This window comes from Cetorhinus maximus, chromosome 6 (genome assembly GCF_964194155.1).
Source record: "Cetorhinus maximus chromosome 6, sCetMax3.hap1.1, whole genome shotgun sequence".
In the NCBI taxonomy this organism is placed as follows: domain Eukaryota; kingdom Metazoa; phylum Chordata; class Chondrichthyes; order Lamniformes; family Cetorhinidae; genus Cetorhinus; species Cetorhinus maximus.
In genome coordinates this window covers 145,337,198-145,360,580 of record NC_135884.1, presented here as the reverse complement: position 1 = coordinate 145,360,580, position 23,383 = coordinate 145,337,198, and positions in this window count along the sequence as shown.

The window sequence follows — 23,383 nt, the reverse complement described above, 5'->3', positions numbered from 1 at the left end:
TGATGGCTAATGCCCTGAATTTGACATTCCCCTCCCAGTGGGTTTTTAGGCGGGGGGAGCGTGAAATTGCAGGGACGGGATTCCCTCTGGGTTCCCACCCGCCCCGACCTTGCAGCGATTTTACGCTGGGGTGGGTTGGGTCTCGGACGGGAAGCCCACCCTTGCCCCAATTGAGGCCCTTAAGTGGCCAATTAAAAGCCATTTAAGGGCCGCTCCCCTCCCAGCCTCAACGTTAAAGCTGGTGGACAGATTGAAGCTCCATGGTGAAAGCCCAAAATTAATCCAAGTTAGATCTGGGTGGGAAGGGTGGAGGAGGACACCTGCATCAGAAGCCCCCTTCTGACTAGGGGCACCTCCCGCCACATGCCCCCACCGCACCCCCACCCCCCGCCCCGAAGGCCTGGTGACCTCCCTGCTCCCCTCCCCCGGCAAGCCCTCTCCATCCTAAAAATTCAGGCCAACGTTTTTTTTAAACAGCTCCATTATTTATTCACTTGAATGTTGATCAGTCATCTGAGTAGTGGTAAACCTTAAAATACAGGCTAATTCTCAGTCTGTTGTCTTTATTCTTTCATTCTCAGGATTTGGGCATCACTGACAAGGTCAGAATTTATTGCCACTCCCTGACGGTCCTTGAGAACATGGTGGTGAGGAGCCTTCGTGAAGAGCTCAAGTCTGTGTGGTGAAGGTACTCCCACAATTTTGCAAGGAGGGAGTTCCAGCATTTCAACTCAGCGTTAAGTTAATTGGCCTCAACTTTGTGACTTCAGTTGGCCTCAGTGCCAGTAGAGAAGGCAAAGCCCACCAAGGTTGCTTTTCCTATGGGAAATGTGCACGAATGGACAACAGATAAGAACAATGAGTAGGGTCAAACATGAAGCCTCCAGTCAGAGTCAAAAGCCTGATGCACTCAGAATTGAAGTTCACATATGAATTCAGGATACTTATAGGCAGGTACTGGAGCATGAATGGTACCTTTTATGTTTTGGGTTATCGGGTTTGCTTAATCCTGTGAATGTAAGCTGTCCCTTTGGATATCTACACACTAGTCGGTGCTTGAAACAACATAGGCTGAGGGAGACTGATTTACTTAACAAACACTGGTGGTTTATTGGAACTAAGAACAGAGCACTAACACATTGTGTGCTTCTTCAATCACTTCCAGCTCTAGACTTACAGTTACCCAAGTAGCCTGTGCTGTATATCGACTGGTCAATACAGTCACTTGGTTGATTAACTACATTCTCTTAAACGTACATAGCACTCCACTTTACCACGTCCCTCCCTTTTTACTTGGAAGTACAACTGACAAGCTTCACAACTTCCCAATTATTTACATGAATAACTATTTACAAGTCTCTCAGGAGGCTTCCTCGGATGTGTCGAGCGTCATAGCTCAACGACTTCGGCTGGCTTTTCCGAGACCCCCCTTCTCTGGCCCCAACTGACCACCAGGGTCTTCGGTGGAAGGGGACAAGTTTGTGTCTTTGACCCTGTCGGGTCCAACAGGCCTCACCGGTGCTTCCAACTCATGTGATATTTCTTCCACTTGTGATGCAAATGACGACGGCATTCCTTCCTGTGAGACTGTCTCTCTTCTCCAGAGATAATCCTCGTGTCGTCTAATTATTCAGCTGCTTACCAGTACATTATAGAAGAGGGGTCCTGTCGCAACATTCACTTCGCCTTATAGCCAATTGGGCTCATTTCCAAAGTTCTTCACGAGAACTGTGTCTCCCACCGTGAAGTTTCTTTCATGATTATGGCCATCATGTCTAGTCTTCTGGGCCTCTTGATTTCTCTCCACCCTCCTCCCCTAAATTCAGACTGATAAGAGTTAGATGAGAGTGGAGACATCTCTTCATTAGAGATTCAGCGGAGCCAATACCAGTGGTCATGTGCGGCATTGTCTGGTATGCGAACAGGAACCGTGACAACCTGGTGTAGGTGGGATCCCCGTCCAGCTTTTTCAGCCTGGCAAGGCAAGGTTTTGCTATGAATTATTCCGTTGAGGGTCGTAAACCTGTGGAACTCCCTACTGGTAAATGTGGTCCTGTTAGCTGACATGAGCACCTCTGGTAATCCATGCGCTGCAAAACTCTGTCGCAAACAACCTATCTTGTCAGCAGACATGGGTGACTGGACTTCATAGACATCCATCCACTTGGTGGTGGGCGCCTATTAGTAAAAGGAGCATCGTGCCCAAGAAGGGCCCCATATCGTCGACATGGAGGCATAGCCTTGGCTGCCCTGACCATTCCCAGGTGTGCAATGGAGCTAAGGGAGGGGGGGTAGCTTTTGTACCTGCTGGCATTGAAGGCAACTTTTGACTAGAGTTCCGATGTCTGCTTCCACCCCCGGCCATCACAAGTACCTGCACATGAACATCTTCACCCTACTAATGCCAGGACGAGCGCTATATAATTCATCCAGTAATGGCCTTCGCCCTCTCGGGGGCACGATGTCCCTTGTTCCCCAGAGCAATATGCCATCCTGGCAGGTGAGCTCATATCTACGGTTGAAATAGGGCTTCATGACATCAGACTGGAGCTCACTGGACCATCCATTCAAGACCTGCTCCCAGACATGAGACAAAAGTAGATCTCTACTTGTCCACTCACAGGTTTGTTTGGCCTGATCAGGGGAGGAATCCAAAAAATGTAGGACTAAGACAAATCCATGAGAAATTGGAACCTTCACATGGTAATCTGGCAGGGTGAGGTGGCTCAGCTCATCAACACACGTGATCTGGCTTCCCGATCGGTGAATGTAAGTGCACTCGTAAGCAGCCGATATCAATGCCCACCTCTGGATGCGAACAGATGCGATGAGGAGGTATCGCCTTATCCTCTCCAAATAATCCCAGCAGAGGCTTGTGGTCAGGTATAATGTGAAAATGGTGACCCTGGAGGTATTGATGGAATTTGCGATGGTCAACACAACAGACAAGCCCTCTTTCTCAGTTTGAGAATATCGTTGCTCTGCAGCACTGAGCGTGTGAGATGTATAACCAATGGGTTGTTTGGAGCCATCTGCTATCCGATGTGAAAGTACAGCCTCTACTCCATAAGGGGACACGTCACAAGTTAAAATCAATTCTTTTTTTGGTCAAAGTGGACCAATAGGGCCGATGATCTTAATAATTGCTTTGCCTTCAGAAATGCATCCAGGTGTGGAGCTTGCCAAATCCATTTATGGTTTTCTTTAAGCAGTGCATAGAAAGGAGCCAGTACGGTTGATAGATTGGGGAGGAACCAGCCATAGTAGTTCATCATGCCTAAGAAGGCCTTTAGTTCTGTAGTGTTTCTCGGTGCAGGTACCTCGCGAATAGCCTTGACGTTTCCCTCCATGTGTTGCAGGCCCTGCGCATCAACCTTATGGCCCAAGTAAACTCCCTCTTTGGCTTGGAAAAGACATTTTTCTCATTTCAAATATCCCCCGCTGTGAGAAGCGTTTCAGCACCTCCTCCAAATTAAGTGTTTGTGAGTTCTAAGTGTTCTTTGTGAGTTAGCCCAGTGACTAAGACATCATCCAGACAAACAATGACATGGGGCAGTCCCTGAAGCATATTTTCCATGGTATGTTGGAAAATAGCACATGCCGATGAGACCCCAAAGGGTGGTCGAGTGTATTGATACAATCCTCAATGTATATTGATGGTCACGAATTCCCTAGAGCCTTCTTCCAACTCTACCTGCTGGTAGACGTGGCTCATGTTGAGTTTTGAATATGTGATGCCGCCTGCCAATTTCGAATATAATTCGTCAATCTTCATTATTGGTGTCTATCAAGTTTAGCCACTCTGTTTACAGTTAACTTATAGTCACCGCATTAAGTGAACACTTTGGTCTGGCTTCAGTATGGGTACTGTGGGTACTGCCCATTCAAAAAATTGCAACGGTTGTAAGATACCCAACTTTCCCAGCCTGTATAGCTCGGTCTCAACCTTGTCCCGTAGAGCATAATGGACTAGTCTGGCTCTGATAAATCTGGGGGTTGCGTTAGTGTCTAAGTGAATTTTGGTTGTAGTCCACGAACCCTTCCTAGCTCGTCACCGAAAATGAAAGTGTACCTTTGTCACAATTCCTGTAAGTTTCTCATTCTGATTTGAAAAATCTTGGCCCATTGCAATTTAATCTTTCTGAGCCAGTTATGTCCAATTAAACTGGGGCTCTCCCCAGCTACTACTATAAGGGATAGACTTGCAGACTGGTCCCCATACTGCACCAGGGCTTGACATATCCCTTTTATTAATTTCTTCGCCCGTATATGTTTTTAATTTAGTGCACGATTCTTCCAAACTTAAAGAATGGACTCCTTTATTCAAGGATCTGAACGTATGTTCTCCCAGGACAGACATTGATGCCCCAGTATCGACCTCCATCTTGAAGGGTTTTTCATTGACTCTAATGACTACCTGGATTGGCTCAGTTCTACCCACTTTCAGGTTGTATAATGAATAGATGCCAGATTCTGCTTCCTCTGGTTCTTCAATCAGACAGATTTCTCGCTTTCTACCTTTGTTTTTAAAATGCTGTCTCAGCCGATCTTTACAGTGCCGCATTATATGACCATTGCGGTAGCAGAAAAAGCATTTGACATTTCTGAACTGTCGATCATCCGCAGGCTGCCTAGATGCATTTCTCTCATTCATGTCATGGGTTTTTATTGTAGTATTGTTCTTCAATGGTCTGTGAATAGGGGGCTTTACCCGCTTTTCTGCGGAGTCTGACGTTTTTGCGCCTTTTGTTACCGGCCCTTCCCACCCTACAAGATGGACGGCGCCATTTTGTGTTTCTTTTATTGCCTCTGAGTCTCTAACAGCCTCTCCATGGCTGTTGCCAATTCTAATGCCTCACTGCAGTCTAGATTAGGTTCAGATAGCAATCGCTTTTGTATAGCATCGTCCCTGGTTCCACATGTCGATTGGTCTCTCAACGTGTCATTAATTGAAGTTCCGAACTCACAATATTCCATTAATTCCTTTAAAGCAGCTACATGGCCAGTGATTGTCTCTCCTGGAAGCCTATTCTTCAAATTGAATTTAAAATGCTTCATAGTGACTGAGGGCTTTGTAACAATATTTACTAGCTCATTGAAAATCTTGGTATCGGGGGTGTTAGGTGACGTGAGGCTGCAGATCAGCCCATTTGTTTTGCTCTCGCATGCGGACAAAAGAATCGCCCTCTTCTTGTCCATCCCCACGATATCGTTAGCTGTAAAGAAGAACGCTGGTCGTTCGAAGTAAGGAGACCAGTCATCAGAAATGAAGCCGAATGGTTCAGGACGCCCAAACGACAGCATACTTGATGACTAAGGAGACTGCGCTTTCAAACAGCTTTCCAGGTAGGGGTGAAGTAATGTAGCTGGCTTACCGCGGCTTTCTTGATTGCCGTCAATTGATCCAGTTTATCCTCATTGCCAGTTTTATGTTTTTGATTATCATGTTTGCTTTATCCGGCGAACACTGGCTGCCCCCTTTGATATATTAACACATTGGTTGGTGCTTGAAACAATGTAGGGGGGAGACCAATTTACTTAACAAACGCTGGTTTGTTGAAACTAAGAACATAGCACTAACACATTGTGTGCTTCTTCAATCACCTCCAGCTCTAGACTTACAGTTACCTAAGTAGCCTGCGCGGTATATTGACTGGTCGATACAGTCACGTGGTCAATTAACTACATCCTCTTAGCACTCCACTTTACTACAGTGCCCATTCAATCAGCAAGAAGTTACTGACTTTAGAAGAGGCGGGGAGAACATTGGAAAAGAAGTAGGCCAGACAGCTTGTTCTGCCATTATTGATGTGTATATAACTCCATTTGCCTTCCTTTGACCCATATCTCTTCCTGTCTTAAAAAAAATTGTCAGTCTCAGTCTTGAAGATTTCAATTGACCCAGCAACAACAGTCTTTTTTTGGGAGAAAGTTCCACATTTACACTGCTCTCTATGGAAAAATTGGTGAGGGAAAAAGCGTTGCCAGGTAGGAAAGAGAGAAACTAGTTTAGTAAATCTTAGCAACCTGATTCTTTTCAAGACTTCAGTTTCTATCTTGTTCCCCTCCCCAACCCTCTTTTTGCCTACTAATGAACTCCAGTGCAGTACTGAGGAAGTGCTGGTCAAGTGGAGGTGCCATCTTTTGGGTGAAACATTAAAAGGAGGCCTCATCTGCCAAATGGATACAGGAGACCCTATTTTGCAGACAAGCAGTGGACATCTTCCCATTCTCCTGGCCAATATTTAGCCCTCAACCAACACCACTAATATACAACTTGTCTGAGCACTATCACAATTATGTTTTGTGAGGCCTTGGAGTGCAGAGATTGGCTGCCTCCTTTCCTATATTACAACAGCAAATCCACTTCAAAATGACCTCATAATGGCTGTAAAGTGTTTCGGGATGTCCTGATGTTATGAAAGGTGCCATATAAATGCAAGCTATTTATTTTAAACCAACTTAATCTAGTTCTCTATAGAAATCTTCACCTGAGTCAGTATTTACTATGATGCTACACTGGCCACAATGCAATTACTGTAAGGGTGAAGTAGTTATTCATTCACCTCAGTTTGTGGTTTCTTTCGTTTTCTAATCATGTCCTTTTGATCACTTATCCTGGCCTTACTTTCTCCCTGCATACACTTCATCAATTATCTCTACTCAGTTTAAAAGCTTGGATCATGTCTCCCCCTTAATCTGAATCCTTTCCACTGCCTTGACTTCTTTTCATAAGTACAGAGACCACAAGTGGACACAATACTCCTTGTGTGGTTTCAGCAGTGTTTAACAGAGTGTCAGTATCACTGCCTTGGAATCTCTATGGATCTGCTTGTACTTCACATCATTTACAACTGCTACCACAAGGAGTATTGGCAACTTCAGCGCCTGTTCAAGCATTGTACCCAGCTGCCTTTCGGCACTTGTCTTATTTAACAATATACTCTTCGACAATCATTTTTTTCTATTTTTTTTTGGAATCGATGTGTGTTTCCTTACATTATTAAACCCTGATTGCTAGTTTTCTTTCAATTTTATGAACAGATTACTGGTTTCTCTGGCACCTAATCATATCGCAAAGTGCAGTAAATTATGTTATTTTTCAAGGTTAACTGTGACAGCTATTCTGCACCAGTTACACCTTACAAGCAGCAATGAGGTCAAAGAGCAGTTGAATCACCCTGCTCCTCTTTGAATAATGACAGAAGATCTTAAACATCTGGAACAGGCAGACTGAGCCTTGGCTTAATGCGCCATCAGAAGAATGGCGCCTCTCGACAATACAGCACTCCTTCAATATTGCACTTGAATATCAGTTTGGATTTTAGTTTCAAACCCTGGTACATCACCGTACAATTTTATTCAGGAAAGCTATTCAGAAACTTTAACTGCTCTTTCATGTTTGCAAAGTTATGTGAAACATTTATCATGGAAACAACAGTTTAAAATTCCAATTAGTATTTCAGCTATCGCTCCCCTATCACTTCTATGAATATACTGCCTTCTCACAAAACTCAGAATCAATTGGGTTCTTAGACATTCCACTTTTAACATATTGATCAAGATCATTTGCAAATAATGTTAAAATCAAGTTATTCAAGGAATTTGTATCCAAAATTATCCCAGGTGTATTTATAGAATGGGTTTGAGTCTAAGCATTACCAATATATTCGATGTTACATATGATTCTGGAATGGATGATTGAACCGGGTGCACTTAAAGCAAAGGAAGGGATCTAATAAAACTGAAGGAATTGTACTGAGGTGAAAATACAAGAGAAAGATGGTGGGAATAGAGAGCGAGCAGGGCTAAAAGGAAAAACTGTCAAGTGTTTTCAATTTATTTTTATTGCCTTGTAAATGTTTTCTTTTGTAGAGTGAAATTAATATTGAGGTAATAAAGCTCCTCCTGCTGTTGGAGCAATTTTATTGCTGCAATATTAGTGTTGTTTCTGATTGAACAGAAAACATGAAAAAGTGATCATCCCCGGGCGATTGGAATTTAGACCTATAACAATCTGGATTCAAAATGTTATCTATTTGTTCTTTAAATATTGAATACCAACATTGAAAAAGCCACATCTGAAACAAAAAACAAGGTTACCTTTAATGAATGCTCCCGAGGCAGTCAGCAAAGCAGACCACTAATGAAAAGGATTTCAAAACTCTGTTATAATAATTGAAGCAATTAAGTTGATTTTAATTTTACAAATGTGTCAGTGTGCTACTTATTTTGACCATAAGCCATAACCATATCTCTCTGAAATCTATTCAGGGTGCCAGACCCCAGGGTTTCTGGTCCTTGTATGTTGTATTTGAAGTAATAGATACTGCGGGAGTGTAATTTACTTTTCAAAGTGCTCCTTGACTAACCTGGCACTTCATATTTGCCTTTGCTCTCTGAGAGGAGAAAGCAGAACATTGGCTGGTGCCCAAATAATTTTCTTCTCTTTGAGCTGATGCTGTAAAGATAAAATCTTTATCACCTTTTATTTATGCTAAACATTCATTTAACTGATTTTGGCTAGGACAGATATTGCATCAAAAAGAAGTTAAGTGTTTTCATAAATGACTCTTGGTCCGCGTGATCTCCTGGCCTACTCTTGATCACCTGGGGGAGTCAGAGAGGAAATTTCCAGAGGTAGGTTTCAGTTATTAGCCCTGGATTTTTCTCATCTCCTGGGAGAGTAAATGGTTGCGAGGGGAAAAGAGGAAAGAAGTGTTTACTTATGACACCCCAGACAACAGGGTTGGGGGTAGGCGATGGTGTAGTGGTATTGTTGCTGGACTAGTAATCCAAAGACCCAGGGTAATGCCCTGGGGACCTGGATTTAAATCCCACCACAGCAGATGGTGGAATTTGAATTCAATAAAAATCTGGAATTCAAAGTGCAATGATAACCATGAACAATTATTGTAAAAAGCAGGGTGTAGACAGGAAGGAGCTTTTCCCCTTGGGGGAGGGATCAGTAAATAGGGGGCATACCTTTAAAGTAAGGGGCAGGAGGCTTAGCGGGGATGTGAGGAAGAATTTTTTCACCCAGAGGATGGTGGGAATCTGGAACTCACTGCATGAAAGGGTGGTAGAGGCAGAAACCTTCATAACATTTAAGAAGTATTTGGATGTGCACTTGCGATGCCACATGGCATACAAGGCTAGGGGCCTAGTGCTGGAAAATGGGATTAGAATAGTTAGGTACTTGTTTGACCAGCACAGACTCGATGGGCTGAAGGGCCTTTTTCTGTGTTGTAGACTTCTATGACTCTATGGCATGGTGTGGCACCAGCTTGATAGACTAGTTGGTCTTGCTATCTGTCAATTTTGTACATTTTGTATAATTTTTCTTTAAAGCTTTGTTTGTTGCTATGTCACAGCTGATGGTAAATGCTGAGTTGTTCCAAATCCCAAAGGGAAACTTGAAACAACTGTCACAACTTGTTTTGCAATTTGTATAAATTTCATGATGAGTGCCATTAATTCAGTAGTAATAAGACCACCAAGTCTTATAGGTTTTTACAAAAGTAGATTAAACGTTTATTAATAGGAGAAATGATTTTAAAAACATACATAGATCTACAAATTATTTCTATAATAACTTCTAAATCCCATAATCAATCTAACTCCCAGTTACACTTTCATTAAGGCAACAGTAAAACACATAGATTTTTAAAAGCTCAGGCAAAGAAATATGATGCCCTGAACAGGTCAAATTCAAAATGAGTTTTCTTAACTTCAGTCGTTTGAAGACAGCAGCTTGGGGCATAGATGCTGAAAGCTTTTCACCCTTGTTAGGTCTCAAAGTGCCTCCCTTACAAACAGTCTTCTCTCCTTTATACTCTCTTTGAACGCAAATTCCCATTGTTTCACTATGTCTTTCGAACTTTACCTCTCTACTAATAAAAAATCTATCATAGTATCAATTTCACAAGTAATCTTTGGGAAAAATAAATAAACACACTATTTCTTACTACTTCTGCTGGCTAGGTATACATTACACCCCCTCCTTTGAATTCAAGCCACTATAGTTTGTTTAAAAATGCAAATGTTCCTTTTACACTTCGCATGTTCAAACTTCCCATTTTTCCCTAATTAACATTTCAAACCTAACTTCGCTTCTTACACCAAAGCACCCAGACTAGCTGCCTCCAATCCAATTAAGTCTCTCACACACATACACAGACACACATATAGACACATCCCACTATTACTCTGTTTTACAATAAATTCCAATAATATTATGGAAATTATTATATCTTCCAGACATTCGTAACAATTAATCTGTTCACCATGAGAATTCTATTAAGAGTCTCAAAGGCAGTGATGGAGGGAGAAGAGGATTTCATGGACAGGAAACAAAGATAAGTGCAACTGGAGCTCAGTTGTCTGGTTCCCAGTTGGCCATGTCCCAGAACGCAAGTCATCAGACTTACACACACTTACTTGAGAATGTTTGAAGAAACCTGGCATTGCCATCCAGGCTTCATGAGAGAAATGGAGTTATGCCAACCTTCGAGCCTAACCTCGAGGTAAAATCTCCCACCAGGACAACCCTGTCTGTGGCTGTGAACAGCACCGTAGAATTATATTCCTATGTAACTGGTTCTTTCCAAGCCTTTACTGGTAGCATTTACTGCACCCATCAGCATTCAGTCCATCAATGCATAAAACAGGCAAGAGGAGCCACACCTTAATCATTGTGCCCATGGAAGGGAAACAAAAGCAAGAGAGGGTGCAGCACTTTTCCTGACTTTCTGAACATACTTGGCTATCAGTGTCCCTAACAACAATCCCCTCACATACAATAGAAAACTCTCTTGTTCCTTTAAGGTGTAGGTGGGACAAGACAAAATCATAGAAGTTAACGTGTGGTACCTCAGAAGCAACGACAATGCCGTCACTTTGCAATGCTCCACCATTATTCGAAGAACCTGACAAAATGGACGTCTATCTTAAAGGAAGCTGAGGAGACCCACTTCAGCCCTGGATAATGACCTCATTGAGAAACCACCAAACAGAGGCAGAATAAAGATACAAGAAAGCTGTCTGCCCTGCCTGAGTGAAATCCTGCTTCAGACTCTAGACTCTTAGGAGTGTGAAGCCCATCATTAAGATTCCTGAAGACTCTCTAGCCTTGCCAAGCTGGAAGATCAGATTGAAGAAACCTTGACTTTGAGCTTCACACACTTGGTTTTCCAGTCCGACTCTCCTTAATGCATTGATGTCAGAGCAATACTTCTGCAACACATCCCGCATACCACACAGGCATCTCTAAAGATTCTTAGAAGAATTGCATGAAGCACTTCTGCTTCTGAATAAGTTTCCCTCTTAAAGAAGCCCCGGCATGGTAATAATGCTCTTATACTGAAAGTGTCAGAGTAGTTTTTGCATCATGAATCCATTGGTTTGAAGATCAAAAACAAAAACAAAAATAGCTGGAAAAACTCAGCAAGTCTGACAGCATCTGCGGAGAGGAAGACAGTTAACGTTTCGAGTCCGAATGACTGTTTGAAGATCAAGGTCAGCTCACATCCAGGTTCAATCCTAGTAAAGTTGCAGCAATGTTTGGCCATGATGATGGAATGATTTCATATGTAGCCCTTTTCCACCATCATTGCCACAGCAACACTTTGCCACCTGTCCTCAGCACTTAACCCTTGTCCAGTGATGCATGAATGGAGTTTAATGGGATAAAACAGAGTCCCCTTGTCCAAAGCTTTGTCCTTCCATACCAGTAAGCACCTCCTGTTAAGTGTAACATGTCTCCAAAATCACGATACCACTGTCAAGCCTGGGCACTGATATCGGAGGGTGGATTTATAGCAGAACTGTAAATGAAGGCCTGCTTTGGATATGTGATCTCAGTTAACCTTTGCAAAGTTTTTACACTAGGAGTTTTAACTGTGCCTTAGTCCCTATGGTATAATGGAGCTCCACTGACCTCCCCCGCCCTGCTACTATATTTACTCATCACAGCTTTAATTGGATTTCCAGACAATTAAAGTTCTGTACAAAACCTCATTCAATCAGAAAATCCCCGGTTTATTGGCTTTTGTCCCTTTACTGTTTAATCCTAATTACGACCATTGTATAAATTTGGACTTGAGCCTCATAACCTCCGGTTATAACAGGGGATTTCACAATGACGTACACAAATGCTACAATGTTAACAGTACTACCATGTCCCATCACTGATTGTTATATACTGCCAGACACCCTCCATGACCTCCAAAAGGTGTATTTTTTAGATTTTTAAAATATCATTATCACTATAATTATCTCTCTAGATTTCTGGAAACAAACACTGATATGGAGCAAGTGCACTTAGATGCAGTCAACTTTGGTATCTACCTTAGTGCATTCCATCATGCAGAGGATTCTCATAGTTAGACCTTGAAAGCAAAGATTGGGCCTGAAATGCCACCCATCCATTGTTACACAATAATCCACTTAAAGACTGACTCAACATTATATTAGGATTGGACAATTCAGAATTGTCCTGACTTCACTCTCAGTCTAACCGCTAATTTGGTTGATTTTAAGTGTACATCGTTGATTGGCTGCCTACATGTTCATGTCCAGATGTCACTGGTTTCTTGATATTGGGCTGTGAAGTTTGATGCAGAGTTTTATCTTTTAACTTGAGCTCCCAATACTTATTCATTGGTGTTATAATGCAATGATAAACATCCATCCATCCCTTGACTTCTGATTATAAGAACACAACATAAATTGAACAAAATATCTTTTGGCCTATTTGACCACACATGTCCAGAATACCTGACAGAATGCCAACCCTACAGAATATAGAGTTGCAGAATGCTACAGCACATGCTACCATTTGGTTCATTGCACATATGCCAGTTCCATGAATGAGTTATCGGCTTAATCCCATTCACCTGTCCTTTCCCCAAACCCCTTTCAATTACACTTCTTAAAAATATTTATTTGCTTCTTTTTTCAAAGGTAATGCACCCCGTTACTGGTTGTGCATTCCATGCTTCAACAAACTCCTACACAAAAATCCTCCTAACCTCTCCTTTTACTCCCACAGTGTTGTTAGTGATGGAGTTCCAGGTTCTTGACCCAGTAACATTGAAGGAACAGTGATATATTTACAAATCAGGGCGTTGTGTGACTTGGAGGTGGCTGTGTTCTCATGAGCCTGCTGCACCTGTATTCTAGGTGGTGGAGGTCGAGGGTTTGTAAGGCGTTGTTAAAGGACCCTTGGTAAGTTGCTGCAGTGCATCTTATAGATGCTTCTCTGCATCACAGGTGGAGGGAGTGAATGCTGGATATTGGATATAATTGACGAGGTGCAATCAAGTGGGTTGCTTTGTTCTGAATGAGTTCCTTGAATGTTGTTAGAGAAGCAGTCATCCAGGCAAGTATAAAGTATTCCATCACACTCCTGTCTTTTAGATGTTGGTAAGGCTTTGGGGAATCAAGAGGTGAGACACTGTCTGAACCCCCAGTTTCTGACCTACTCTTGTGGCCACAGTATTAATGAGTAGAATATTCCACCCTTTGGGGGGGTTGTGAGGGGGAGGGCGCAGACCTGATCGGTGTCCCCGATCGGGTCCGCGCCGCCATTTTACCAATTAAGGCCCGCCCAGCGTGACGTGCGCTCGGAAGCGCTGTGCACTCCCTGTGCAGGCTGGGGGGTGGGGTTCCCTGAGTCAGGAGTGCAGAAATCTCCTTGAGGCACAGAGGTGCCTCAGGGAGATTAGCTTTAAGTTTTAACAGTTCAATAAAGTGTTGGAAAAATGTTTATGACATGTCCCCTCATGTGAAACTGTCACATGAGCTGGGACATGTGCATTAATTTCAATAAAAATTTTTGAGAAAATTTTAAATCATTCATGAAACGTCATCCTGCCTGTGGATGAGGTTCCATGAAAAATGCAAAGGCTGCCTGGGCCTTAAGGTTGGACAGGCAGTTCCATTAATTATTTTAATTGTTAGTTAAATGGCCTTAATAGGGCTTTGACAGTAAGGCAGGCGTGCAGCCGAGTTGGATGCGCGCCTGCCGAACTGAAAACCTCAATGACGTGCAGTGACGTCAGGGCACATGCCCAACGTCACCCCTTGTCATTTTACACCTCGGCGAGCGGGCTCCGCCCCCGCTCGCTGAGCTGAAGATTCAGCCCTATGTGACTGATCCAGTTGAGTTTCTGTTCAATGGTGATCCCCAGGATGTTGACGGTGGGGTATTCAGTGACAGTAATTCGTTGAATGTCAAGGGAAGATGGTTAGTTTCTCTCCTGTTGTCATTGCCTGACACTTGTGTGGTGTGAATGTTTCTTACCACTTATCAGCCCAAGCCTGAATGTTGTCCAGATCTTGTTGCATATGGACGTGGACTGCTTCAGTATCTGAGGAGCTGATAACGAAGCTGACCATCGTGTAATCAAAAGCGAACATCTCCATTTCTTGAGTTCGCGTGAATTGAATCGAAATGGCTGAAGACTAGCATCTGTGATGCGAGGGCCAAAGGAAGAGTCCAGGATGAATCATCCATTCAGCAATTCTGGCCTTGTACTGAGCCTTGTTTTTTGTGCTGAGCTCTGACATCATTGAGTATTGGAATGTTAGTGAGCATGCTTCACCAGTTAATTGTCTACCAACATTCACGGCTGGATGTGGCAGGAGCAGAACTTTGAACTGGTCCATTGGAACCTTTTGGCTGTGTCTATCATTTCCACTGTGCAGGGGCTGTGTGGTGGTCACTCCTACCAACACTGTCATGGACAGATGCCTTTACGACAGGTAGATTGGTGAGGACAAGATTCTTCTTGTTGGTTCTTTCACCCTTGATGCAGGCCTCAGCCTGACAGATATGTCCTTCAGGACATTGCCAGCTGAGTCAGTAGTTGTGCTAGCTGCAACAATGGACATTCAAATGCCTCCATCCAGAATACATTCTGTGTCCTTGCTACCCTTTATCGAAATGGCGTACAACATGGAGGAGCACTGATTCATCAGCTGAAAGAGGGAAATAGGTCATAATCAGAAAGAGGTTTCCTTGCCCATTTTTGACCTGATTCCATGAGAATTCATCAAGTCCAGATTCAATGTTCAGGGACACTCCCTCCTGACTGTATACCACTGTGCCACCACTTCTGGTGGGTCTAACCTATCAATGTGTAGTGACTGAAGGTATAGCCTCTCTTACTGCCTATCAGGGGCCATGTGATTGTTCTTGGGGGCTCCGACCAATGAGCGCTAAGCGCAGGTAATCCGGGAGCGGGGCTTTCTTGTCGAGGACCTAGTTTAAGCATGTAGCATCTGAAAAGCTCTCTGTAGTAAAGTTAACTGTTTCTTATTGAAACCTGTCCGGTACATCAAGCCATTACACAGTGGCACAGAACACACCCAGGGATGGTGATGGAGGACTCTGGGACATTGTCTGTAAGTTATAATTTGGTGAGTGTAATTATGTCAGATGTTACTTGGCTGTCTGTATGGTAGTTCTCCCATTTTGGCATAAGCTCCCAGCTATCAGCCAGGAAGACTTTGCAGGGTCAACTGGGCTAGGTATGCCTTTATCATGCCCGGTGTCTAGATCATCACAAGGGGATCTGTCTGGCTTTACCCTTTTAGACTTTTCTGCAGCACTTTGAAACAACTGAGTGTCTTGCTAGGCCATGTAAGAGGGCAGTTAAGATTCATCCAACTTTGCTGGAGCCACAAATATGCCAAACCAGGTAAGGATGGCCATTTAGTTCAAACTCTCAAGTCTTGCTCATTTTCTCCAGTTATCTCGCCTTTACTTTGTTTTATGTTGGGAGAGTAACTCGTCCCTTTTTAGACTGTCCTTTTCAACCTACATTTACACAAAGGCTTCCTTCATCATGATTAAATAGTCTGTATGAATGTCCCAATTCAATGGTTAACAGTAGACACGGTGAAGGAGATTGTCCTGATCCTGAAGGAAAATAATATTAAAAAGGAAACTCTTGCGAGTTATCAACAGTCACAGATTGCAACTCTTTCGAGTACAATCACAGTTCTTGGTTTCCGGGAGTGGGACATGAACCCACAACCCTCTGATTCAAAGGCGAGGGTGCTATGAACTGAGCCACAGCTGACAATAAGATGAACTTTGTGTGTTGAATCTCATAAAATATATGGCATCTATGCAGCATGATGGGTGAACCCAGCACCATGAACTGCTCACTCTTCCAGCTTCATCAGACCACTGTATTGAGAAACTAGCATTTAAATAGTATATGAGGCTAATGTAAAACTCCTTGCACACTATCCCAGCAATGTCCTGTAATCACAGGAGGGCACCACCTACTGCCTAATCCACACAGCCGACTTCATGGTTTCGTAGAGCAACAATCTGCTGTCAGTTAGCTCCACAGACACGGATAGTGTGTGTTGCAAGTTGGTTCCTGAGGAAGCAAACTGAGACTGTTCAAACTCATTGGACACAGGACTCATGCAGCCAGCAAGGATAAGGGACTTTGAGCCATCAATCTGAAGTGAAATCAAACCCTAGTCCCAAGAGGTAGATAAATGAATTCAATTTACAGTTCTCTGAAGCTCCAGAATAAGAAGAGGGAAATTGGTTGGTGTTTCCTCATCTAATTGCTATTTGTGTCGCAGTGTGAGTCTATGATGGGAGTGTACCAGTTTAAGCATCTATTGATGCATTTAAAGGAAATCTAAATAAACACACAAGAGAGAAAGGGTTAGAAGGCTGTGCTGGTAGGGTTAGATGAAGAGGAGTGGGTGGAGGCTAATGTACAGCAGAGACCAGTTGGGTCAAAGGGCCTATTTCTGTTCTGGATACTCTATGTAGTTCAATGCAACCGTGATTATAACTGGTCAAAAAAGGTTGACATAATAGCACAAACCATTGACTTCAGAAGGGAAAACCGAAGAAAAGGCTAGATATAAAAACTGTACAGAAACACTAGTCGAAGATTGTTAAAGCATTAATCTTTTTAATGAAATACCGTTGACATGACACCCTTTAGAGAACATTGGCAAGACGGGTGGATTTGCAGCAGAGGCTTGACTTCCCCAAAATTTTCAGTGCTTTCTAAAGTCTTGGTAACATTTTACTTATGAGCATATCCCTGCTGAAGAAACCCCGAGTCAATTGAAAATCTCATGGACTGCTGCCGGTCCAAGTATGGCCTCTTTAACCGTGTCAGGGATAAGATTTTGTTGCAGTGTAAAGCCCATCTGTCTCGTTCCCCCCCACCACCTTAGCGCAGAAGATCCCAGTGGTATCGCAGCAGATTCCGGAAGGAATCGGGAGGGGCTGGCTTCAGTGTTGTGCATACGCCGCATTAGCCTGCATTGTGGCCTCTTGAGCCACAGTTGTTGCAATGATTAATCCTGACTGCTTCAACACTCCTCTGAATTCTACGTGAACTTGCTCCTCATTGGAACTGACAGCCCAGATTACGCGTGTAATCATTGGGTATGTTTGGGGATTTCAACGACAATCTTTTTTTTTTAAAACAAAGGTGTTACTGACCTTTCCAGGCTGTAATTCTATGATTAATTTTTTACTTCGAGCTTATTGCCATTTATAATATTTATTGCTGGCAAGTCCCAGTTGGATGGTGAATGTTTTAAGGCAGTGTTGGCAGAAGTGCAAATGAGGTAGTTTTACTTGCCTTTCTATTCCACACAGAGCCTCCCTTGCTTTGCAAGGGGAAAAAAAGATGCCAGAGAGATAGCTCTCTCACAAAAGAAACCAAGTACTGTTGCTCAGTTCGAAATTCTAGGTCTCTCCATCATGCAGCATGATGAATTACATTACACTAATCACAACATAGTGAATTTTCCTATTATATTCTGTTGAAAGTAACTTGGTCTGGGATTAGGTTCACACACTATCCTTTACACCTCTGGGACCTGGTTTGGAATTCAGCCCAGACAGATAGGATGAAGCCTCCACTATCTGTCGGACATGAGGCTGAATGTAAAATGAACTTGGAGCGGCCTCAACAGGATTCCAAATGGGCATGCACCCACCCAATAAAAGATTGCCCTTTTTTTTTTGGCACCTTTTGTCTCCTAAAGGGAAAATGTTGTTCAGGAGCCATCGCAGCCGGGTGTGAGAATTGTAAGGCACAATGACAGGCTTTCTTCAGAAGTTTTCATTAAAGCACAGTGTTCTTATTTTAAGATGAGAAGCGGCCATCGGATCCACATTTGCTTTTTCCCCTTTTTATGTGGTTTCATCGCCACGCGCCCATCCTTCCATCTCTCCCTCCCCCCTCCTCTTCAGAGAAACTGGCAGCTAATTCAGAAAGGTTGTCTCAAAAAATTCCTCTCTAATAATTCAAAGGTCAGGAAAGCCCTGGTTAGTCCAACTCCATTTCTCGGAATTTTTTTGTCCCTCTGCTACAACAGTGCGGTCTTTCAAAAATGCAATTAATGCCTCCTGGAAGGATTAATGTTCCTCAATATTGGAAGTGGTTGAACACTTACTTACTGTACTTCATCACGGCCTTTGGAATCCTATTGCAGTCACCTTCAAGAGAAAAAAGCGTTCTGAGTACAAAACTCCCACTTTCGCAATTTAAGCACTTCATCCACAGTTCTTCCAACTTGTTGGAATATCCACCTGTCCCATTCTGCACAAGATGGAGCTGGATGTTTACAAATAGAGGACATCAGAGGACCGAAACCACTCCACATCTTTAATGCTTTGGTTAGTGCCATTGTTTTTAACACAGAAGGTCCACTGGGAAAGTAGCAAATTTTCTGTAGCTCAGCACATGTGCCTATCATCCTGGATAAGCAAATGGAAGTTTAAGGGATGGTTAACAAGGGGCAGGCTTTTCCCTCGATGAACTCGAAACAGAGGCCTGGGCCATTTCCGGGTCCCAAACCTTCCTCCCAGGGGTCGGGGGGGGGAAACAGCCACCAGCCCCGATTTCCACAGCTCCTGGTCAGGAGAAGGGCTTGCCACCCGATTAAGGATGATGGGAGGCTCCAGAAGCAGATGGGCCAATTAGAGGCCACCCAGCTTGAAAGGAGCAGGTCAGTAAGGATGGAGTGGAAGAGTCAATTACTAGGGGACATAGATTTAAGGTGAGAGGAGAAAACTATAAAGGAGATGTGCGGGGCAAGTTTTTTACGCAGAGGGTAGTGAGTGTCTGGAATTCGCTGCCAGAGGAGGTGGTGGAAGCAGGTACGATCGTGATGTTTAAGAGGCAGCTTGACAAATACGTGAATATAATGGGAATAGAAGGATATGGACCCCGGAAGTGCAAAATGTTTTAGTTGACGGGCAATATGATCGGCGCAGGCTTGGAGGGCCGAAGGGCCTGTTCCTGTGCTGTACTTTTCTTTCTTTGAGATGCCCTCTCTCCAACTCTCTTAAATGTAAATTAAAAATGTTAGCCTGCACACCATTGTGTTGGGGGAAACCCTCCACAAGGTGACCTGTGACTGCTCCTGCTCCCAGGTGGGCTTGGAGGGCCTCTAGGCCTGGCTGAAGCACTGGCACCCCACCTCACCCAGTCTGCCACGGGAAGGCCACTTCCAGGCCGTTAAACTGTCCCACTTTGCCTTCTGCGACCTGTGGGCTGACTGAAAAACTCCAGTTGGCCTGTTTCAATTGGTCTCAATAGGCCCTTAATAGGGTAGCTCTGCCACATCACTGCACCCCCATTCCCCATCCCACCTCCACAAAAATAGCCTGGGGTCCAGGATGGAGCCCAGGAACCAGCTGGCCAGTGTGTCTATTTTTAGCATCCACCCATCTCCGATCTAGTCCCAGTGGGGGTGAAAATCCAGCCCAAAAGGCCAGGATTTTCCGGTCGTCGGGCGGGCTTGGCGGACAGGCCCAGGGGTGGTCGGGAACCACCACCGGCGATCGGGCCCTGACCGCGATTTCACGCTGGCTGCCCAATTAAGGGCCAGTCAGCGTGAATCGCGCGCTGCAGGGCTGCTGGGGTGGGGAGGGGAGCAGGGCGGGCGCGGAAGTTTGCACATGCACGCAGTAAAATAAAAAATAAAGATATTAAAAAGAACAAAAACATGTCCCCTCATGTGACTCTGTCATGTCTATGAGTAGGGATACGTTAAATATGAGTGTTAAAAGGTTTCTTTTTTATCACTGGTCGAAACCTAATCCTGACTGTGGATGAGGTTTCGCCAAAGCCTTTTCGTCCGCCCAGCAACCGAACGTTTGGACGGGCAGCGAAAAATTCTAGTCAATTAATTGACTAAGGGCCTTAATAGGCCATTTAATTGGTGGCGGGATGTTCGCCCGACATCATCACGTGTCATTTTACACTCATTCGGGTCGGGCGAGAGATAAATCCTGCCTAATGCGTTTGAAATAATCCGTGCAGAAGGACAAAATTCCAAGTAAACATTAAGATATCTGGGATAGAAATTTACCTGAAGGCAAATAAATGTGAGTCTTCATTACCGTGCGGATGGCCAGCAGTGATATAGAATGCTACTGGATGGTAAAACTTGCAGCAGTTTCTTCAGTTCTTGAACTCTTAAACACCAATAATTCCTTATAATGTGATCACACGGAGGGTAAGCCAAGCAAACCTAACAGCATTGCAGAGAGAACTATGACTGGCATGGAATAGACCATCCTCATCAACCCAACTTGCATACTGTAAGAGCAATTTTTACCTAACCCACCCATCGGGAAACTAATGGGAATGGATGCAAGGCTGGATTTACATCCCACCCAATTTTACTTTTCTTTTATGTCAAAGAGCTAGATTTTAAGGAGCATCTTAAAGGAGGAGAGAGATAAGAGGGGGCCTTTTACTCAATCTTGTGAATTTCCCACTTGGCACATTAGGTTAAAACTACTCCCTTCGGGCTGGCCTGAGCCCAAGGCCAAGAGAGAGATTTTCTCTGCAGCTTGCTGTAGTGCAATGATCCATTCCATGTTGTGCATCTGGGTACAGTGCAGTGTATGAATCCACTCCGTGTTTTGTAACGGACTCAATATAGTGCACTGATTCATTCCACATTTTTCATCTCAGTCTGGTCAAGGATTCCAATAATAATAGGTTGGAGCAGCAGGAAAGTGAATATCTGTATAAGAGGTGAGAGGTCTGAAACACAGGAGACAGGCAAAAACCATTTGTGCAGGCTAGGTTGGTTGAGGTTGAATCATACATTTGAACTATTCTGAACTTGATGTGTCTTATGTTTTTTCTCACTACACCAGCCAAGCAACAATATTCCATCACCGGGACTAACCAAACTTTCACAGAAGACCGAGTCAAAAGTGGGTGGGAGGGGGAGAAATGGCACACGATTGCCATTGCCAGCTCTCTGGAAATCCAGGCAAAATATGGCATCATTGTTTCATGTGGAGAGCACCTCAATTGTAGGTGGTGCTGTGGTGTCACTGGACAGGCTAATGCTCTGGGGATATCCGTTCAAATCCCAACGAGGTGGAATTTGAATTAAATTAATAGATCTGGAATTTAAATTTAGTGTCAGTAATGGTGACCATGGCAACTATCATTGATTGTTGTGAAAAAAAAAACCATTTGGTTCACTAATGTCCCTTTAGGGAATGAAATCTGCCATCCTTACCTGTTCTGGCCTATATGTGACTCCAGACGGACAGCAATATGGTTGACTCTTAACTGCCCTCTGAAATGGCCGAACAAGCCACTCAGTTCAAGGGCAATTAGGGACGGGCAACAAATGCTGGCCTTGCCAAAGGTGCCCACATCCCATGAAAGAATAAAGGGGAAAAAACATACATGGTATCATCCTCAATCATCATCCAAACATTGTTATCCTCTAGTGTGCAGGACCATTTACAAAGGTACACAGTCAGGATCTATGAGTTAAAGATGATCGGTGATCACACAGGTTCTGCTGATTCTACTTTAGTAACTGCCTGTGTCTAGGAAAGCCTCCTGGGAACCAGCAATAAGGTGCAGCATATTTCAGGAATGGATAGATCCTGCACATCGAGTCTCACTTCTCAGCATACTGATGTGGGAGCTTTGGAAAGGGTACAGAGTTTTCCTAGAATGGTCCCTAGAATGGGTGAGGGGGGTTACAGTTATGTGGATAGACTGGAGAAGCTGGAGGTTGTTCCCCTTAAAACCGAGAAGGCTAAGAGGAGATTTCAGAGAGATCTTTGAAATCATGAAACATTCAGATAGAGTAAGTAAAAAGCCACTGTTACCAATGGCTGTGCAGTAGGTGGTTAGGATTTGGAATGTTTGCCTGATAGGGTGATGGATGCCGATTCAATAGTCACCTTCAAATGGGAATTGGATGATTACTTCAAAGAGAAGAACGTGCTGGACCTTCACAGGAGCACCAGCAAACAAAATTTGACCCCAAGTCACATAAGAAGGTGTTAGGAGAAGTAGCCAATCATTTGATCAAAGGGGTAGGTTTTAAGAAGCAACTTAAAGGGTGAGAGAGAGGTTTAGGGAGGGAATTCCAGAGGTTAGTACCCAGGCAGCTGAAGGCACAGCCAGTGATGCAACTATCAAAATCGGGGTGCTCAAGAGGCCAGAATTAGAGGATTGCAGGAATCTTGGAGGGCGGGAGGAGGTTATAGAGTTATGAAGGCATAGAGGGATTTGAGCATGAGGATGAGAATTTTAAAATTGAAATATTGGTGGACCAGGAGCCAATGTAGGCCATCGGGCACAGGAGTGATGGGTGAATGGGACTTGGTTACAAGCAACAGAGTTTTAGTTGAGTTCAATGTTTACAGAGGATGCACGATGGGAGGGCAGTCAGGAGAGCCAGGGTATAGGAGGAAAACTGAGCAGAGGCTAGGCACTAGCTTGCAGGAAGAGAAGCCAAGTAGAAGCACATACATCTAACAGAGCTTAACGCAGCAGGTTACAAACTGGGAGAAGCAGAGGCGAGTTCTTCCTGGTGTCTGTATGCAATGCAGCATGTGCCTGCAAGAAGGAGCAGAGGAAAGGCATAGAGTAACTTGCCAACAGAAAATCTTTTCACACTAGAAAGAACAAGAGGCAAAATGGTGAAGCACATTCAGTACTACAAGGGTTAACTAAATAAAAGCTTCACCTAGATTAAGCAGCCATCAACTAATTGGGCAATAAGGAATGAAAAAGTACACATTTATCATAAGTTTCAGCACGCCGGGGGAGTTTGTTTCCTGCTAAAATGGGCCCTGGCGTGCAGTAACTGAGCTTAATACACACCTTTCAGTGCCTTATTACCACTTTGGATGCATGCATTGTTTCTTTTCCTTTAATGTATTTTTATTTTATTTATTTGCTGCGCTCCTGCCATTCTCCTGGCTTCACAGCAGCAGTTTAATGGTGAGGGTTGAAGGTGATTGTAGGCGCACTGTGTGTTCTCATGGTTCTCATTCATTTGCAAAATTTCCTTCTGTGTCTAAGTTCATAATCAAATGTGATTT